General features: G+C 48.0%; 1 protein-coding gene across 1 annotated transcript in view; it reads left to right on the top strand.

Moving 5' to 3' along the window:
- Positions 1-17,116, top strand: part of col4a6 (collagen, type IV, alpha 6) — an 87,320-nt gene that overhangs the window by 3,117 nt on the left and 67,087 nt on the right.

Below are 17,116 nucleotides of genomic sequence, written 5' to 3'. Positions count from 1 at the left end.
GCTTGCACACACACATAGACACACATGCAGACACAGACACACACACACACGCTCATGCACACGCACACCTTTCCTATATTAACCGCATCTCTCTCCTTCCTCCCCTCCTCTCCCTTCCTTTCTCTCTCTTTCTCCCCCTCCATCTTCTCCCCCCACCTCCTCACCCCCCAACTCCTTTATGCCCCGACTCCGCCTCTCTCCCCCCTCCCCTCCTCCCCTCCTCCCCCCAGCTGAATTCCTGTATACTTGGTAGGACTTGCCTGCCCCCCGTTCATCTGCAGGTGCTGGAGGCTGGAGCATTCCTCAAGTTGATCACTGCCTGATTTGTGGCTCCTTGTACCCCCCTCCACCTCTCTCTCTCTCTCTCTCTCTCCCTCCTTACCCACCATTACATGCACCTACAAACACCCCATCTGCAGCGACACCCAACCACATGCACCCGGCGTTTCACGCACATGCATATGTCGACACACACCCCGATCACACTCCGCCCTCAGTGCTTCCTTAAGTCAAGCAATTCGTCACCGGTTGATTAGTGGTCTGTTTGAAGGTTCACCCTCCTCTGTCCGTCTGTCTCTCTGTCTGTCTGTCCACCCGTCATGCTTTTTTTTTTTCCCTTTGTCTGGTTTTCCCTGGTGTGTTCCACTGTGTGTGCAGGTGTGGAGCCATTGTTGTATACGTCTTCCACTCTGTTTGTGTCTGGAAGCTTATAGCGTCCAGAGCATTTCGTGAGGGGACCCAGGTCGTATTGCACTCACGTGCAGTCTCCGAGATGAGCCCAGCTCAGGAACATGTTCTGAACTGTTTCTAAACATCCCAGATAAGGTGTGCCAGTGTGTGTCTAACGGTGTGCGAGTGTGACTGTAAGGTCACACCGTCTCAGTCTGTGGTCCTTGACCATCATGCAGATGGCTCCCATCGTTTTCTCTCTCTCTCTCCCTCTCTCTCTCTCTCTCTCTCTCTCTCTCTCTTTCTCTTTCATACACACACACTCTGCAGGTTATATTCTCTGTTGAAAACCACAAAGTTCCTTTTCACGCCCCTGATTAAAGACTCTGTTACCTGCCTGTGGTTAATTGTGTGTGTGTATGTGTGTTTGATTGTCTGTGTGTGTCTGTGTATGGAATATATTTGTGTGTGTGTGTGTGTGTGTGTTTCATTGTGTGTGTGCTTTTTCTGGAGAAAAAAACCCATGACCTGACCTAAATTCATCGCCCCAAACCAGACCCCACTAGAAACCAGTAGAAACATGTAGAACCAACAGAAACTTCCAGAAGACAATACCAACTTGCACTAGAGCCAAGTACAACTTCTAGAATCCTGAGGAAACCTTTAGAATTAAATGGAAACCAGTAGCAAGCATTAGAACCCGGCAGAATAATGTAGAAAGACATCGTTTTTTATTGTTAAATTGGTTGCAAAAGATGACTGCAGACAAGGAAAACTGAAACACCACCTTAATACCCCCTGTTGTTGTTGCTTCAGTCGGCTATGTTACGTTCAAATGTAGATAGACTCAAAGTAAAGTGTTTAGCTTTGGTGGTCATGGTGGCTGGCGGGTCTGAGTTTAGTGTTTAGTGTTTGGTGAATGTCTTTAGAGCTCGGTGGAATGCAGCCGGGCCTGGCCTTACAGTACAAACAGGGATTTGGTGGGAGAGAGAGAGATACAGCGGAGAAGGGAGAGGAGCGGTTACGTCCTCAATCTCTCTCCATCTATCTCTCTCCCTCTCTGTCTGTCTCTCTCTCCCTTTCCCCTTGTGTTTGACTTGGTGTCTAATCTGTATGCGTTGGGAAATTCTGAGAAATCCGCATGCATTTTTGTTCCCTCTCTTTCTGGCCATCTCCCTGTCAAGCACTGACAGCCGCTGACAGACATCTAAGCATTATTGTCTTTGTCATGGATGTGCTGGAGCCTGTTAAAAAAGGAAAAGAAAACACATATTGATTTTGAACTTCGGAGCGCCTGTTGATGGCATGGACCGATTGAATGCATAGTTCCAGCCATGGGCCCTTATCTGTGCCTATAGCTGTTGCCTGTAATGATGTCTGCATTGGTCCCCTGTAGAATGGTGCGATCCACCTCCATCGATGCGATGCATTTCATGTTCCATCTGTGATGCGTTCAGAGTTCTGTTCGTTGAGTGAATTCATAACCAGACTCCAAATGAGAATTCCTCCACAGTATAAAATAGCATCATCCTCAATTCCAGGTGTGCCACACGTCTGTGTAAAAGACTGGGAATTTGTGTAACCTTATTGCGCACCGCCACAAGACAGTAAGGGGGTTGGACTGATTTACAGTGAATAATATCCCTTTTATTCAAATATACTTGTATTGAAGTGTACAGATTTGTGCATGACAGTGCAGTGGTTCAGGCGTCCGATTCTCGTCTAAAAGGTACTGGGTTCGATCCCCCATGGTGTGCAGTCCAACCTGTAGGCGCCCTTGAGCAAGACGCCCTCCAAGCTCTGCCTGCTCCTTAATGACCTGTCCCTTTAAATAATTCACTGTAAGTCCAAGGGGATGAAAGCGTCTGTTCAACAGTGAATATGTCGGCGCTCTGCGCTTGTCTTCCCCTGTGTGCGTAATTCTCGGACCAAAACCAAACCTCACTCACCCGGCCGGCACACAGCTGGGATTGTCCCCAGATTGGTCTCGGTGAGCAGGGGAGGTCAGAGGTCAGATAGATCACAAAGGCGGACGGGTTCGCGTGGCGACTTGATGTGAAGGGAGGTGGTGGGGGGGAGGTGCTGGGCTCTGTGACCGTGGCGACGGCTTAACATTCCATCCTCTGGCCCTCTCTACATTTGTTTATCGCACTTTGTCACTCTCTCCCTCCCTCTCTCTCTCCCTCTCTCTCTCTTATTCCCCTGCGTTTCAGGAACAAGGGATGAGTTGTAAAAACATAAACACACACAAAAAATAGGATGAGGGCGTGTGTGTGTTTTATAAAGTGAGGGGAAAGGTTAGCTGGTGGAAAGTTGTGGAGGAGGTGAGGTTGGGGATGACAGTGTGAGTGGAGGTGGTGTTGTGGGGAGGTTGTTCAAATGGGAGATTGGGCAAGAGGAGGTTGTATTGTTGGAAGGGGTGAAGTTGGCGGAGAAGGTGGAGCAGGTGGCTTGCGGGGCAGGGAAAGTTTAGGGTGGTGCTTGGGGAAGGAGGTGAGAGGAGGTGGTAGAGGCGCTGGTGGAGGTGGGGGGGAGTTGGGTGGTGGTGGATGAGGAGTTGGGGGTGGGCGGTGAAGGAGTTGGGTGGAGGAGGTGTAGGGGGAGCAGAGGGTTGGAGGGGGATCTCCCTGGAGCCCCGGGCTGTGTTTGCGGAGGTCTTTCGGCCTGTCAGAGGAGTTAAGGTGGGGCTGTTCAGCTGGCGGTCTCCCTGGCTGGTGCTGTCGTAGCATGTCGGACGTTCCTTGTCCCTCTCTCCTAATGCCATCTCTAACCTGGGGCCGTATGTTCTCACTAGAGCTACAAAAGCACTGTAGAATTAAGTCCTTCTCCCCTCCCTCTTCTTTTTATCAGTCCCTCATGTTCTTTTCCCTCTTCTTGGCTGCGTTTATCTATCCTGTACCCACTTTGGTTTGCTTCATTCAGTTGATTGCCTCTCTTTTTCTACTCTCTAGGAATCTCTCCCTCTCTCTCCTTCTCTTCAGCTAGTCTCCTTTACCTGTACACTGAATCACCTGTATCTTTTATCCGTAGTTCCCATTGTCGGCTGTGAATGCACCGCGTCTTCGGGCATGTGTACCCGCTGTCCCCTCCATCTGAATGTACACATTCCATCAGAATATTGAGGTCAACGGACCTCCCGTTGCTGGGATTCTAGAACGCTCTCTCTAGGCTCAGTCAGTCAACGAGACTTGATTTATAGTGTACGCTGCAATCCAAAGTGCTCGAACAAGGCGGGATGACGCAGCAAGAACAAGATTTACAATTAATTGAAGCCAACACTTAACAATAACAATTAAACCCCGACGGGCAAGTTGGGGAAATGAAGCCCAGCCATAGGTCGGAAGGGTTTTCTCCTTCTTCTTTATTCAAACTTGACTGTCAAGCTCCCCGGTTGCGGTGGCTTTGATGCCGGGGTCTCAGCTTAACCGCATCATTACTCTACCATTAGACACCGCCCGTCGCCGACCGAGACACCGGGATCAAGCGCCCCCCCCCCCCCCCCCGGCGCATCCCGGTAATCATCAGGAGCAAGTCTGTGCACGGGGCCGCGGAAACACAACGCCCTTTGTCTGGAGGGGGTTCAGTCGGGGCCTTCAGCGCCCCGCCATGCACACACGTGCAAAAACGTGCGCACACGAATGGCGACGGGATGGGAAATTAAAGGGAAGGTGTTCCTCATTCGTAACATATAGACTTGTGGTGCAGAGAACAGAACAGGGGTTTGTGTCGCCTTCACATTTTTGTCTTGACCTGAAGATCAAATGGGATTCTTTTGCCGATTTGTGTTCAAGATCAAGTCCCCCGGGAAACACTTTAGAGACCGATTGCAGCGTTATTACATTGAAAGTAAAAACCCTGCCGGCTCAGGCCACGCCCACGCATTCCTCGGTTACTGTATCCATGCTGACGCACACCCCTGCCCTGGGCCTGGTGCAGACCTTGTGTCATAGAAAATTCCCTTGGTTGGTACCTTTATAGCTGTGATTAACGACTCCTCCCCTGCTCACCTTTTCCATCACTTCATCTGTAGTCATCCTTCTGTCAGACAGGTAAACTGTGAGACAGGTACATAGGAACAGAGGTAGACAGGTCAACTGTGAGACGGCTAGATAGGTAAACACAGGTAGACTGGTACATTGCCAGACAGCTAAATAAGCAGGAAGGTCCATAAGTAAGCTGACAGACAGGTAGATAGACAAGCAGGTAGACAAGTAAATTGACAGATAGGTAGACGGGCAAGCAGGTAGACAGATAAGCGGACAGACAGGCAGATAGGCAAGCAGGTAGACAGGTAGATAGGCAAGCAGGTAGACAGGTAAGCTGAATGACTGGCAGATAGGCGAGCAGATCGACAGGTAGAATTGGCTCCTACACGCACTCTCCTCTGCCCATCTATCATGTCATCCTCATTTCAATTGAATATGTTTCCCCCCAAACCCCTGCATTGGGCCAGCTGTCCATTACTGTCTTGCTGCTCCGGTGAGCCTGGTGATAACAATGCAGAGTCTAAAAACAGGTGTGTGGTCAAAGCACAGCCAACCAGTGAGACAACCGTTCTACTCTGATGTAGCGCAACATCAATCTGTAAAAAACTGGAGCTGTCAATTTTTAAATCACTGCTCATTTCATCAAGACACAGTGTCTTGATGAAAACATTTTGATCCAACAGAACCGGCGTGTCAGGTGGATAATGAGTTACGACGGGCAGATCTTTCAAACCCTCAACATGTTTACTCTGCACCCGCACGACTCCTGCCTCCGACAGAGTCCTGGAAATGCAAACACCGGCAGCTTAGCCTCCGGGTAACCGATGTCAGTGCGTTAACAGCCAGGCAAACAGCCTCAAACCATGAACACCTTCCCAATTTGTCTTGCTGGGCCATCCAGGGCGGTGCATTCCTGGGCAGTTAGCTGTCATTCAGAGGCTCCTCTGGCCCTCTGTATGGGCGAGAAGCTCCCGATCAGGGGGGCCGAGGGGTCGATCCTGGGGCCTTAACTCTCATCCCCTCATCTTGTACATCAGGGCTGACAACGCCCCCTGTTTCCACTCTGTCAGGCTCTGTCTGTCAATCTGTCAACCCCTCAGCCCTCCAGGTCAGCCAGGGCTTTTCACAGTCCACCGCTGATGCGTTTATTGGTCAATGCTTGCGGTGATATATTCTCCGTCCTCCCCTTCGTTTGTCAATTATTTACGGTTCTGTCGTGTCTTGAGGACGTTTGACGTTTGACTTTTGGTCAGCATTTCTCATGATTCATTAGAAATGATTGAGCGGTGGTAGAGTTTAGCTGTGGGTTGGAGATGTTAATGTTAAGCTGTTATGTTGGTGATGGTTATGTTATAGTATTATGTTAGAAACAGTTTAAGTATTAGGTTAGAGATGGCTAAATGTTGGGATAAGGTTAGAGATGCTTAAGTTGAGGTATAAGGTAAGAGATGGTTAAGTTTAGGTATTAGGTTAGAGATGGATGGATCTGGGGGGGGGGGGGGGGGGGTTGACAGAGACGTTTGTCTCTGTCCTCTGGGTGGAGCGAGGAATGTTGCTGACGAGGGAGTCAGGTTGTTTTCCAAACCTAGCGAGTGGATTTTATCTGCATCAAGGTCACTCAGCCCTCCCGGCCTCTCCTTTAAAGGGGACATATTATGAAAACAACACTTTTCCTGGGATTCGGGGTGTTGTTTTGGGTCTCTGGTGCTCCCGCACGCATACAAACTGTGAAAAAAGTCTGCACATGATTTTTTGAGTGAGATACGCTTTTCTGAAAGTACCCCGCCTACAGTTACCAAACGAGCGAGTCAGTTTCGGCGCCCCCTCCTACGTGGGAAGGGGGCACAGTTGAATATCACCTCCCGCTTCCCCACTCCCCTCCAATCAGAGCATAGATAAGAATTTGAGCTGCCCGACTGCCGCCACCCTACCGCCGCCAGACTTTTCAGCTCCCGAAGGACACCCGCCGGGAGCAGCCGGAAAGCTTCGGCGGCAGTTCAGCTCCAGGAGTACAATCCCTTTCCCCTCCATGTCGCGGTTCATGGACTTCGGAGAGTCAAGGCCAAAGTTCCTTTCCCCCAATTTTTTCCCAACCATGGCCGAGATGTCCCCCACATCGAGTCTTAACTTGTTGTGGAAGTCCCAGAGACGTCAGACGCAGTCTTTATGATTCATAATATCATCCGAGGCGCACATAGCTTTTGACTGTGATATTATATATAATATCATATATAATATAGTATCATATTATATAGATATAGAGCTCCAGGAGTCTGCAAACAGCAGCAATCCCTTCTCCTCCATGCTGTGGTTCAGTCTGATAGCTCATTGGTCAATGGGCAGCAGCTCATTTGCATTAAAGCTACAGACACCAGAAACAGCGCATTCTGAAGAGACTGAAACAGAGGGGAATAGTGGCAGGCAAGATTTCGATTCCTAAAAGCTATTTCCAGCAAACAGCTTCATAAACATGTTTTCTGGAAGTCAAATACTATGTTTACCTGTTGGAAAACGCCATAATATGTCTCCTTTAAATGGTCTTAACGAGGGCCTCGCTATGGTCCGTGCTGGCTAACCATGGCCCAGTTTCCTCCATAGGCTGGCCTGGCACTACATCTGGCTACGCTGCCTTGAGGCTTCTTATCTAGCTACAGGCTGTTTGCTGAATGAACCAGGGATACTACAGCATGGTCTTGTCAATGCTTTGCTGTTTGTTTTCATATCCCTCACAGTTTTTATTCATACTACTTTTGATGGATTTCATTTGTCAAATTGTGTTCAGTTAAGTTTACAATGATAAAAAAAGGTGTTTGAAATGACTATTTGTAGTACAGTATTTTGGTAGACTTTAATTGTCAAACCGTGCTGATTATTCATTGCAGTGGAGCTGTGTTAGCATGGCAGTTGACAGCTCAGTCAACTGGGCAGCTCGGTCACTGGTTTACTTTTTTAAACCACGTCAATCAGCTGCTTTACAATGCGCTCCTTGTGGCCATGTGTCTCCTGAACTCGTCCCTGGCCTCTTGACTGAGGCTCATCGTGACACTGCACTGGGCTAACTATAGCGCCCTGCTAGCTGGCAGCCTGCCTGTCCGTTTCACCCCCTTAGCCTAGCGCAGCCTTAGCTTCGACTCCGGTGGTTGTGAACACTGAATGGGGCCTCGCCCCGACCCCCAGTCCCCTGAATGGCCACCTCTGCTAATGAGCAGGAACAACAGAGGAACTGTGTCACCCGGTTCTCTGTATGAGGAACAGAACCGTTACGAATAATGCACATGTCGGAGGGCTGGGAGGGGGGGCAGCATGGTGAAGTGTGTCAGGGTGTTCCAGTCCCAGCCGACATGCACCGGGTTCAGAACCCCGATGTCTACGGTCCAATCAGAAGGCAACCTTGAGCAGGATGACCTCTAGCCCCGCCCTGTGCCGTAATTATATCTGGATTCACTGTGGGACGCGTCTAGATAGAAGCGGCTGCTAAACGACTAGATAGTGAATATAGTAAGCGGGCTTCCCAGGGGTACCGGGTTCTTTGTCAGCAGAGAGATACAACATACAAGGACCGGGGCAGCTCCAGCTGGTTCTCGGCGGTCGCTCGCGCCACATTCTGAGGTCATGACGGGTCTGTTTACAGACATGGTCGGTTGAAACGTTGGGGAGCTATTCGCGCGTGGCTACAGGGGTGTGTGTTTGTCAACATATTTATTTAGCTGCCCCCGTTCCCAAAATAGAGTTCTCAATAGCTGGCCGGACCTCAGCTTGGATAGTGTGTGTGTGTTTGTGTGTGTGTGTGTGTGTGTGTGTAAGTGAGTGAGTGCGAGTGTCTGTGTGTGAGTGTGCGTCTTTGTGTATGTGTGTGAGTGTGGTTGTGTGTGAATTTGTGTGAGGAGGAGGAGTCACAAAGGGATAGGGTATCTCTGAATGGTCAGTTTGTGTGTGTGTGTGTGGTTGTGTGTGGTTGTGTGTGAGTTTATGTGAGGAGGTGGGGTCACAAAGGGATAGGGTTCTCTCTGAATGGTCAGTGTGTGTAAATGCGTGTGTGTGTGTGTGTTTGTTCATTAATGGTATTTACTTGTGTGAGTAAGTGTTTCAGTGACCGTGTGAGGATGTGTTTTTTTTCCCAAGAATGTGTGTACGCATTGCGTCTGTGTGTTTGTGCTTCATTATTGGTATTTGCTTCTGTGTGCGTTAGTGTTTCAGTGACTGTGTGTATCTATGTGTTCCCATGATTGTGTGTCTCTATTTGCACACGTGCGCTGCAGTGCACACAGGCATGTGCAGGTGTAACAGCAGAGTGAAAGAAAGATGGTATCCATGCAAATAATTGATGAAGCAAGGTGGTTATGAATGTACATACCGAAAGAGCGAGTCTGTGCGTGTCCAGGGAGAGGGGTGGGCTTCTTTGCTTGGAAGGACCCTCACATCTTCTTCAAATCCCATGATGCCACTAACAGTAGGCCTACAACTCTGGTACAAAGAACCTACACCTCTGGTACTATAGAGCAGTGCACCTCTCGTTCTATAGAACCTTTAAGTACAGTAGGAGCTACAGTCTGGTACTAGAGAAGCTATAAGTACAATAGAACCTACACCTCTGGAACTATAGAGCAGTGCACCTCTCGTTCTATAGAACCTTTAAGTACAGTAGGAGCTACAGTCTGGTACTAGAGAACCTATAAGTACAATAGAACCTACACCTCTGGTACTATAGAGCAGTGCACCTCTCGTTCTATAGAACCTTTAAGTACAGAAGGAGCTACAGTCTGGTACTAGAGAACCTATAAGTACAATAGAACCTACACCTCTGGAACTATAGAACCTATCAGTACTATAGATCTAAAACAGCACACCTAAGGTACTATATAACACCTCAGGTACTATAGAACATGACACCTGAGGTAACATGCAACAGTGCTCCTGAAGTACTATAGAGTAAAGGTTGGGAACCAGCAGTCAGCAGATATTAATTGATTGCAAATTAGACATGAACAACAACAAAATGATAGCCGTCACCTTTAGACACAATCTAGAACTTTAAGTGTGGATAGTCTAGTTATTAGGGTATCTGACGCCCAGCTACTGCGTTCGATCCCTCAATATCTGTCCTTATAGCTGGAGGCCATGTATAGCTGCAATACGCAATTAAAGTATTTAACTACAATGTTCAACTGTAATCCTCAAGCGCCGTGTGTGACATGTCTGCCGCGGGGCGGAGACGTTCGCTCCTCCCCTCCTATTAGAACAGTCAGTCATCTGTGGAGTCGATCTACGTGACTGCGAGCTCCTTAAAAACACACCGACGGTATGCAGTTTGTTTAGATAAGAGAGGGCAGTGTTGTGTTTAGCTTAAAAAGGTTCCGGGTTTGATCCCTCATGTTCGGTTCATAGCCTAACCAGGCATTCTTGCTATGTATCTTGAGTTCACAGTCCAACCCCTACCTGCTCCTTAATGACCTGTCTCTGTATTCCCTGTCTAACCCCTACCTGCTCCTTAATGACCTGTCTCTGTATTCACTGTCTCACCCCTACCTGCTCCTTAATGACCTGTCTCTGTATTCACTGTCTCACCCCTACCTGCTCCTTAATGACCTGTCTCTGTAGTCACTGTCTAACCCCTACCTGCTCCTTAATGACCTGTCTCTGTAGTCACTGTCTAACCCCTACCTGCTCCTTAATGACATGGCATGAATTCACTGCAGGTCATCTTGATTGAAACTGTTTAAATCGCTAGATATAGTAAGTTACAGACATCACCCCGTTCTCTTCACTGATCAGCTCCACCTGTCAGTGTGTTGCTTTGAACAGTAGGCCCTTTGGCATGCTGTTATTGATGAGATGTAGCCTCAATCTACTTCTGTCACACAAGCAACAACACATTCATTATCTCTGAGGTCTGATGGAGTAGCTGTCAAACCTAGAAATTAACATCACTTGCGCTCAGGGCTACCGTGGAAGAGATCGTATACACACACACACACACACACACACACACACACACACACACACACACACACACACACTCAAACGTCGCACACACACACATGCATTTTTGTTACCTTGTGTACCTTGTGACCACTTATTTAGTTTGTTTGTAATCTTGATAATATAAAAAAAAAGGATATTGGATAAGCAGTCTTGTAATCCTTAGCACATTCGCTAAGATTTGCTAAAGACTCCTTTTTAAGTTGTTTTTTTAATCACCTTTTATCTACAAGGTGATGTCATTGCATGTTAACCTCTTGATAAGCCGGCCCTCTGATTGGTCCAGAGATAACTCTCGCGAGAGTGCTTGGGTTCTACCTGTGAGTTTTGGAATGTTCGCCAGGCAGACAGGCATTCGTTATTCTGCCGGAATTCCAAGTGACATTTAGGATCCTGGAATCCGGGACTGACGAGAGAGGGGAGGAGGGAAAAGGGGAGGGACGGAGAGGGGTGGGGGGGAGGGGAGGACAGGTCCAGGCTCATAACCTCATTCAGCCCATGGAGGAATAATGGCTAATGAACCGTTGCCAGGGGCGCCAACAACATTCCATGTCATCACCACAGCTACCCTGCCACCCTACTCTAGCTACTCCTGACCCCCACCCCCCCATCCCCTCTCAAAAGGTCACACACCTGTCTGCACCTCTCCTTTCCTATCCTCCTACCCCTTCCCCCACCTCCTTACCTCCTTTGCTTCAACCGGTACCTCCTTACCTCTCTCTCTCTCTCTCTCTCTCTCTCTCTCTCTCTCTCTCTCTCTCTCTCTCTCTCTCTCTCTGTCCCTCTCTCTAGGTTTCTCTCTCAGAACAGATGTCCTCTTCCAGGCTCAGAAACATTTCTATGCTAGTCTGGGGTAGGGTAGGTGGGTGGTTGTGTGGGCTGTCTGTATCATTTAATGACTTCAATACCCATAAATCCTGGCGTGGGAAACTTATATGTGGCCTAGCGGAGAGTGCAGGGGTCAGGGTGGGAGTTGGATTTCAGATGTGAAAGGGCAGAAGCCGTTGTTACTAGGCTCTACTGCTGGGGGTGTGTGTTTTAATTATGGGATGTTCCCATATACAGGTGTGACTTTAGCAATGTACATGTACATACAATGTGCAAACATGTACACCTAATGCGCTCTGGTTTTAGCACCAACAAGGGCAGATGTTCTCGTTTTATAGCGGAAGATACACACAAAATTTGCACGTACACACACACACACACACACACACACACACACACATACTTGCACCCTGCCACAAACAAACACAAAAAGCTACTCATACTTGCAATCAAGGGCGTAGGAACTGGGGGGGACGGAGGGGACGTGTCCCCTCCAATATTGGAGACAGGCGCATCTGTCCCACCTAAAAATTATACCGGGGGAAAAAAATATTTTATTTTATTTTGAAAGCGCAACACAGCGTCTTGTCACCGCTTCTTATTCTAAAAAACTGGATGATTGAGCGTGCAATTAGAGAATTGATTTGATATTTATCAGTTCATTACTGCCATTCAAAATGTGTTTTCCTTTACATTTACAAATGTATATTTTTAGTAGAATAAAATATATTTGTGAATTTTTTCAGTGTAGTTAGTTTATGACATATTTCTGTTCAAACCATTAACGGATCTGTCAGGTTTCCGATATGTGTCCCCCCCAATGTTAAACTCATTCCTACGCCCCTGCTTGCAATAATGCACGCACGCACGCACGCACGCATGCACGCATGCACGCACGCACGCACGCACGCACGCACACACACACACACACACACACACACACACACACACACACACACACACACACACACACACACACAGGTGGGCGTGTCCATCTAGATGTGTGCTGGATAGATCAGTCTACCAGCCTACCCAGTGGACTGCAGCAAGTACGTTACTCATCTATCCGTCACACATCTAGGTGGACACGCCCACCTGTGATGTCATAAGGGGCAGATTTTCTAAACGACTTGTAGCGGCTAATCACACCACACCTGGTGGCATGCCATGGGACCTTTAACGCTGCGGTGTATTGTCTCTGGAAAGCGCCTGATAACAGTCCAGGTGATTGACAGATGGGCCCACTGGTGGCAAATTAGGCCTGAAAAGGGGGGGGGGGCAGGGGGGGGTGAAGTGAACATGCCCTCACCTGTTGGTTGTGCGGGCCTCAGAGGATACCTGATCCGCATTGTAAAGATTTTAGATCATAGAAATATTCGTGTTTTGTGTTGAAACATGTCAGGTTTTACGACTTGAACTTGTGTTGTGAACCGGTAGATCCAATCAACGCGGTTGTGTCTCAAAGAGCAGAACCAAAAGATATCTTATCAAAGTGGAGGGACGCAATCCAGAATTTCCCTTCTGGGATGAATCAGTAATCCTATAGTGCACATTGTACTTAAGGTACATACAAGGACAAAGAGCTTTTGTTTTTTAAGAAAATACCCATAGCTCTATTCTATATGTGCTTTTCAATAATCAATGCTGCAACAAAAACGTTCTAACAAAATATGAACATGAGTTTTAAGAGAGTTGGCCATCAGGCTGTGCTTGTCCCCCTGGCACACCTGCTTGTAGTAAAAAACAATAGCCCACCCGCTAAAGAAAAGTTTTCTCTTTAACAGACTAGTTAACATGACATTTAAAGGCCCTTTCTTTAAAAACAAGGCCTCAGCCTGCTTAAGACAGCGATACGCTTGTCCTAATGTGTCCTATTAAAGCCCCCCGAAGCTCTCATTAAAGACCCCATAAACAGGCCCTCCTGATAGGTGGAGAGTAAATTGCCCGAGCCAGGTGGGGAGTCCCCATAAAGACAGGTACCAGCCGCCCAGGTGCAGACAGATTGACCCTATTCTGTCAGAGGGATCCCTGCGGATCCCTCTCGCTTAGCGCTGGGAGATAAGGCTTGACGACGCTCAGCATGCAGGTACGACAGGGACCAGTCGGAAAGGTCGTCCACGTCCAGGTTCATTTGCATGTTCTCGCCTGTTCTGGGTCGGGTTGACACAGGCTCCCAACCCCCCCCCCCCGACGCCCTGAGCTTCACAGCTTCCAACCGGAGGACCTCTCAGGGGTCACAAGGTCACAAGAAATACCTGAACAGCCTGTGAAATGTTAGGGTCCACAGAGTTAATGCAGCGTTCAAAGCTACCTCTTGGAAGATAGTTTGACAGTAAATATCTTAACGTGATGTATACAATGAGATAAGATGCAGTGTTCTCTGATTTGGGTGACACCGCAGCAGCAGTTTAGGTCACTATGATGCATGATAAATAGAAAAAGTGTTATCTTTCAATTTCATTTTTGTATAAAGAACAGGCAGGTAATTTTATCTGTTGACTTGTCACCTAACACATAGCATTTAAACTCCATATTGCCGACCAGTTATATTTAACAGCCTATACTTTGACTAACCTATGACCCCGGGGGGTTAGGTGAAATGAGTGGGCTCCTCAAATGCCGTCCATTCTGGTCACCGAGATGGACGAAGAATCTGGTCAAACATGCATGTTAGGACCACAGATGTTTTTCTCCAACACCTCAACCACCAACCTTTCCATTGCGTAAGCCCCCCACCAGTCCATCAGGGAAGAAGAAAGAAACGAGAGAGAGAGGGACACAGAGGAAGAGACAGGCCTTCGTACCATAACTCTTGCCTTCTTTACGACCGGGTTAAACCACGGTGGCATCTTCCATCTCCTTAATAGACTTTCCCATGGAGCTCTTTGTGGGTCCAGGCCTAAACAATTCGACAAAAGAGAGCACAACACCTCAAAGATGGCCGACAAACAGGCGCTTCCCATCGCCATGGTACTTTTGCAAAGTGGTGGGGAACTTTACGTACATGGGCTTCCATGGGATGATTTGGACCAGTTTATTTTTAATGCTAGCGAGTTATACAGGATGTTCTTTTGTATGACTGCCTGTGTTTGACTTTTGGAGTTTTCATTTGGGGCTGGTTTTGCGAGGTTCAGGTCTTTTCTTCTGACGACCACATCGCTGGGTCTGGTGTCGGCCGTCTTGTGGTTTCTTTGGTCGTTTTTTTAACATAAGTACCCTGCGTCTTCACTCGACTGCGTTGGGAAGAAGTTCAGGTCGAATTTAAACGGTTTAACATTTTCACCACAGCTTAAGGTCATTCGAGAGGCAGGGTTGATTTGAGGCCAAGAATCATCCAATTATTGATCCAACCCGCTTGTGCAATATTTTGTTACATTTTATGATTAAAATGTATTATGGGAGTCTGTAGTATACGTTACTGTAGGTTCACTGAGATTCCACAACTTGAATGGGATGATTAGTCTGCTTGACCAAGTTTATTTATAAAGTAAAGTGCACACACTGAAAATCCTTAACCGCATTCCTAGGACTTCAGCAGGTTAATTAGTGACTATCTTAAAAAGTAGATCACTAAAGTGGAAAACTTATAGTTACTCCTGCGGTTATACATTTACTCCCCCCCCCCCCTCTCTCTCTCCCCTTGTGCTGGCCCAATGTCGGACGCTCACTTAGGATTCCATTCCCTCCATTTAGCCGACCCCTCTCTGCAGAGGGGGTCAAAGGTCAACCACGAGAAGAGAGGGTGAGAGACAAGGGTGTGGATGGGGTGGGGAGGGGGTTGGTCTCTTATTAGTTCTGTTTTTCACTCGTTCTTGTCACCCGTAAGACAAATGGCGAGGGGAGGGGGGGGGGGGGGGGGGGGGGGGGGGGGGCGAGGCGAGGTGAGGAGAGAGAAATCTTAGAGATAAAGGGATGTTTGTCTTTGTTGGAAGTTTTTGCAGTGCAACTGTTTCCGTTGTGATTTGCATCAAAGGGAAGGAGTGCTGCTTGCGTTCACCTACGCTGACGACGTCATGCTCAGCTAACCAAAGACAATAGTCTGGTTACCGATTGGCTAGCTCCCCTCGGAGAGGCCCGCCAGCGGTAATGAACTTCAAAGTAACTGTTGACCATCGGGAGAGAGAGCACAACAAGGAAAACATTGAGCTTTGCTGAACAAAATCACAAGCATACATTTTATGGTTGTTATATGTAAGTTCTGCTGTCATTGGCATTGAGTTGTGTACGTTTTAAAGTTTAGCTCTGTGTTGTCTGGACTTTTCTTTGTGTGAACAAGTGCCTGGGAACATTTCACAGGGCGAGGTGTACTCTATGTTAATGCTCGTGTAATGCTGGGTTTATGCTAGGTTTATGGCCACTATACCCCTTCCCACCTGGGAATTATAAGGGTTGACGCCAAGCATCCAAGGAATTTGCTAATGTGTTTTAACCATGCGCTGATCCCAACATGGACTCCCACCAACTGTGGGGAAACCGGGGATCAAACAAAGAACAGCTCCACTTTGACCCTCTGGCCCCCACAGAGCCAGAATGGCGGCCCCATGGAGAACTTAACCTAGCAGCTTCCCAGCCGGTCCCCCTGTGCTGTCCCACTGGGATTAGATCCAAAATGGCCTCCCCCTCAGGAAAGCCATCACTCACTCCCTTAACGACCAGGGGTCGGCATTGTGCCACCACAGAGCCATAATGGCTACCCGACGGGGAATCCTATCTCTTCTGTGTTTAATTCAAACACATCATATTATCCCAGCCATGCAGACTGTTTCTTAGGTATGTTGTCAGCTGGTCCTCCCTCCGTCTAGCCCTCCGGCTTCCCCCTTGATGCCGCTGGAGCAGCCATATCTTCCCCACAGGGCCACTTGACCCGCGTCGGCCTGTATTATTTCAGTGGGGCGTGATCCAACATGGCCGCCCCATGGGATGGGTAGGCTCCGGTGTTACTCTGCCCTCCATTGAAGAGCGGTTGCAAAGTGGTGTTTTCCTGTTGGGGAGAGGGAGAGGAGAGGATGCCAGGAGGCACCTGGTATTGGTTGTGTAACTAAGGGAGTGTTGTATAAAGCAATCTCGTTTCAAATCTTGTCAATCAGCAACATACAAACAACACATTATAGCCATCAACAGTGTCTAGCTCCACTTTTATGGGGCTAGCTTCGCCGCCACTTTGACAGTGAATATCAGGCCTTTCATTACTATAGTACAGTAGGCAGGGATGTTTAAGATGGACTCTATGTTCCAGATGGAAAATGTGGGATTTGGGGGTTGACAAAGCAGTCAATATCCACCTCATCGATTAGATACAAAATAGGCCTGGATTAGGAATGAATTACTGATAGAGGAAGATATGACTTTTTGAGTAATTTCTTCAAGTTCATAATCAAACAACTGAGAAGAAAAGGCTGTGTGCTGCATGTTTCCAATACACTGTGATTTAAAACACCACAGAAAAAGTGCTGTCAGGGAGACGCTTTGATGCTTAACCTTGTTACGCTAACATGGCATTAGTGGTCAGACCGAATGTCAAACACTCAAGTTTGAGGGCACTGGTCTAATGTGGCTAGCGGCATGTTTGTAAGGCAGTCTTCGTCTCGGCTAGCACTGACAGAACAAAACCACACAAACAGCTTTGACATCTCAGAGTCGGTCAGACTAAACGC

The sequence above is a fragment of the Pollachius pollachius genome (genome assembly GCF_949987615.1).
Source record: "Pollachius pollachius genome assembly, chromosome: 20".
In the NCBI taxonomy this organism is placed as follows: Eukaryota; Metazoa; Chordata; class Actinopteri; order Gadiformes; family Gadidae; genus Pollachius; species Pollachius pollachius.
The sequence above is the reverse complement of the archived record's forward strand: the minus strand, read 5'-3'. Positions and strand labels throughout refer to the sequence as shown.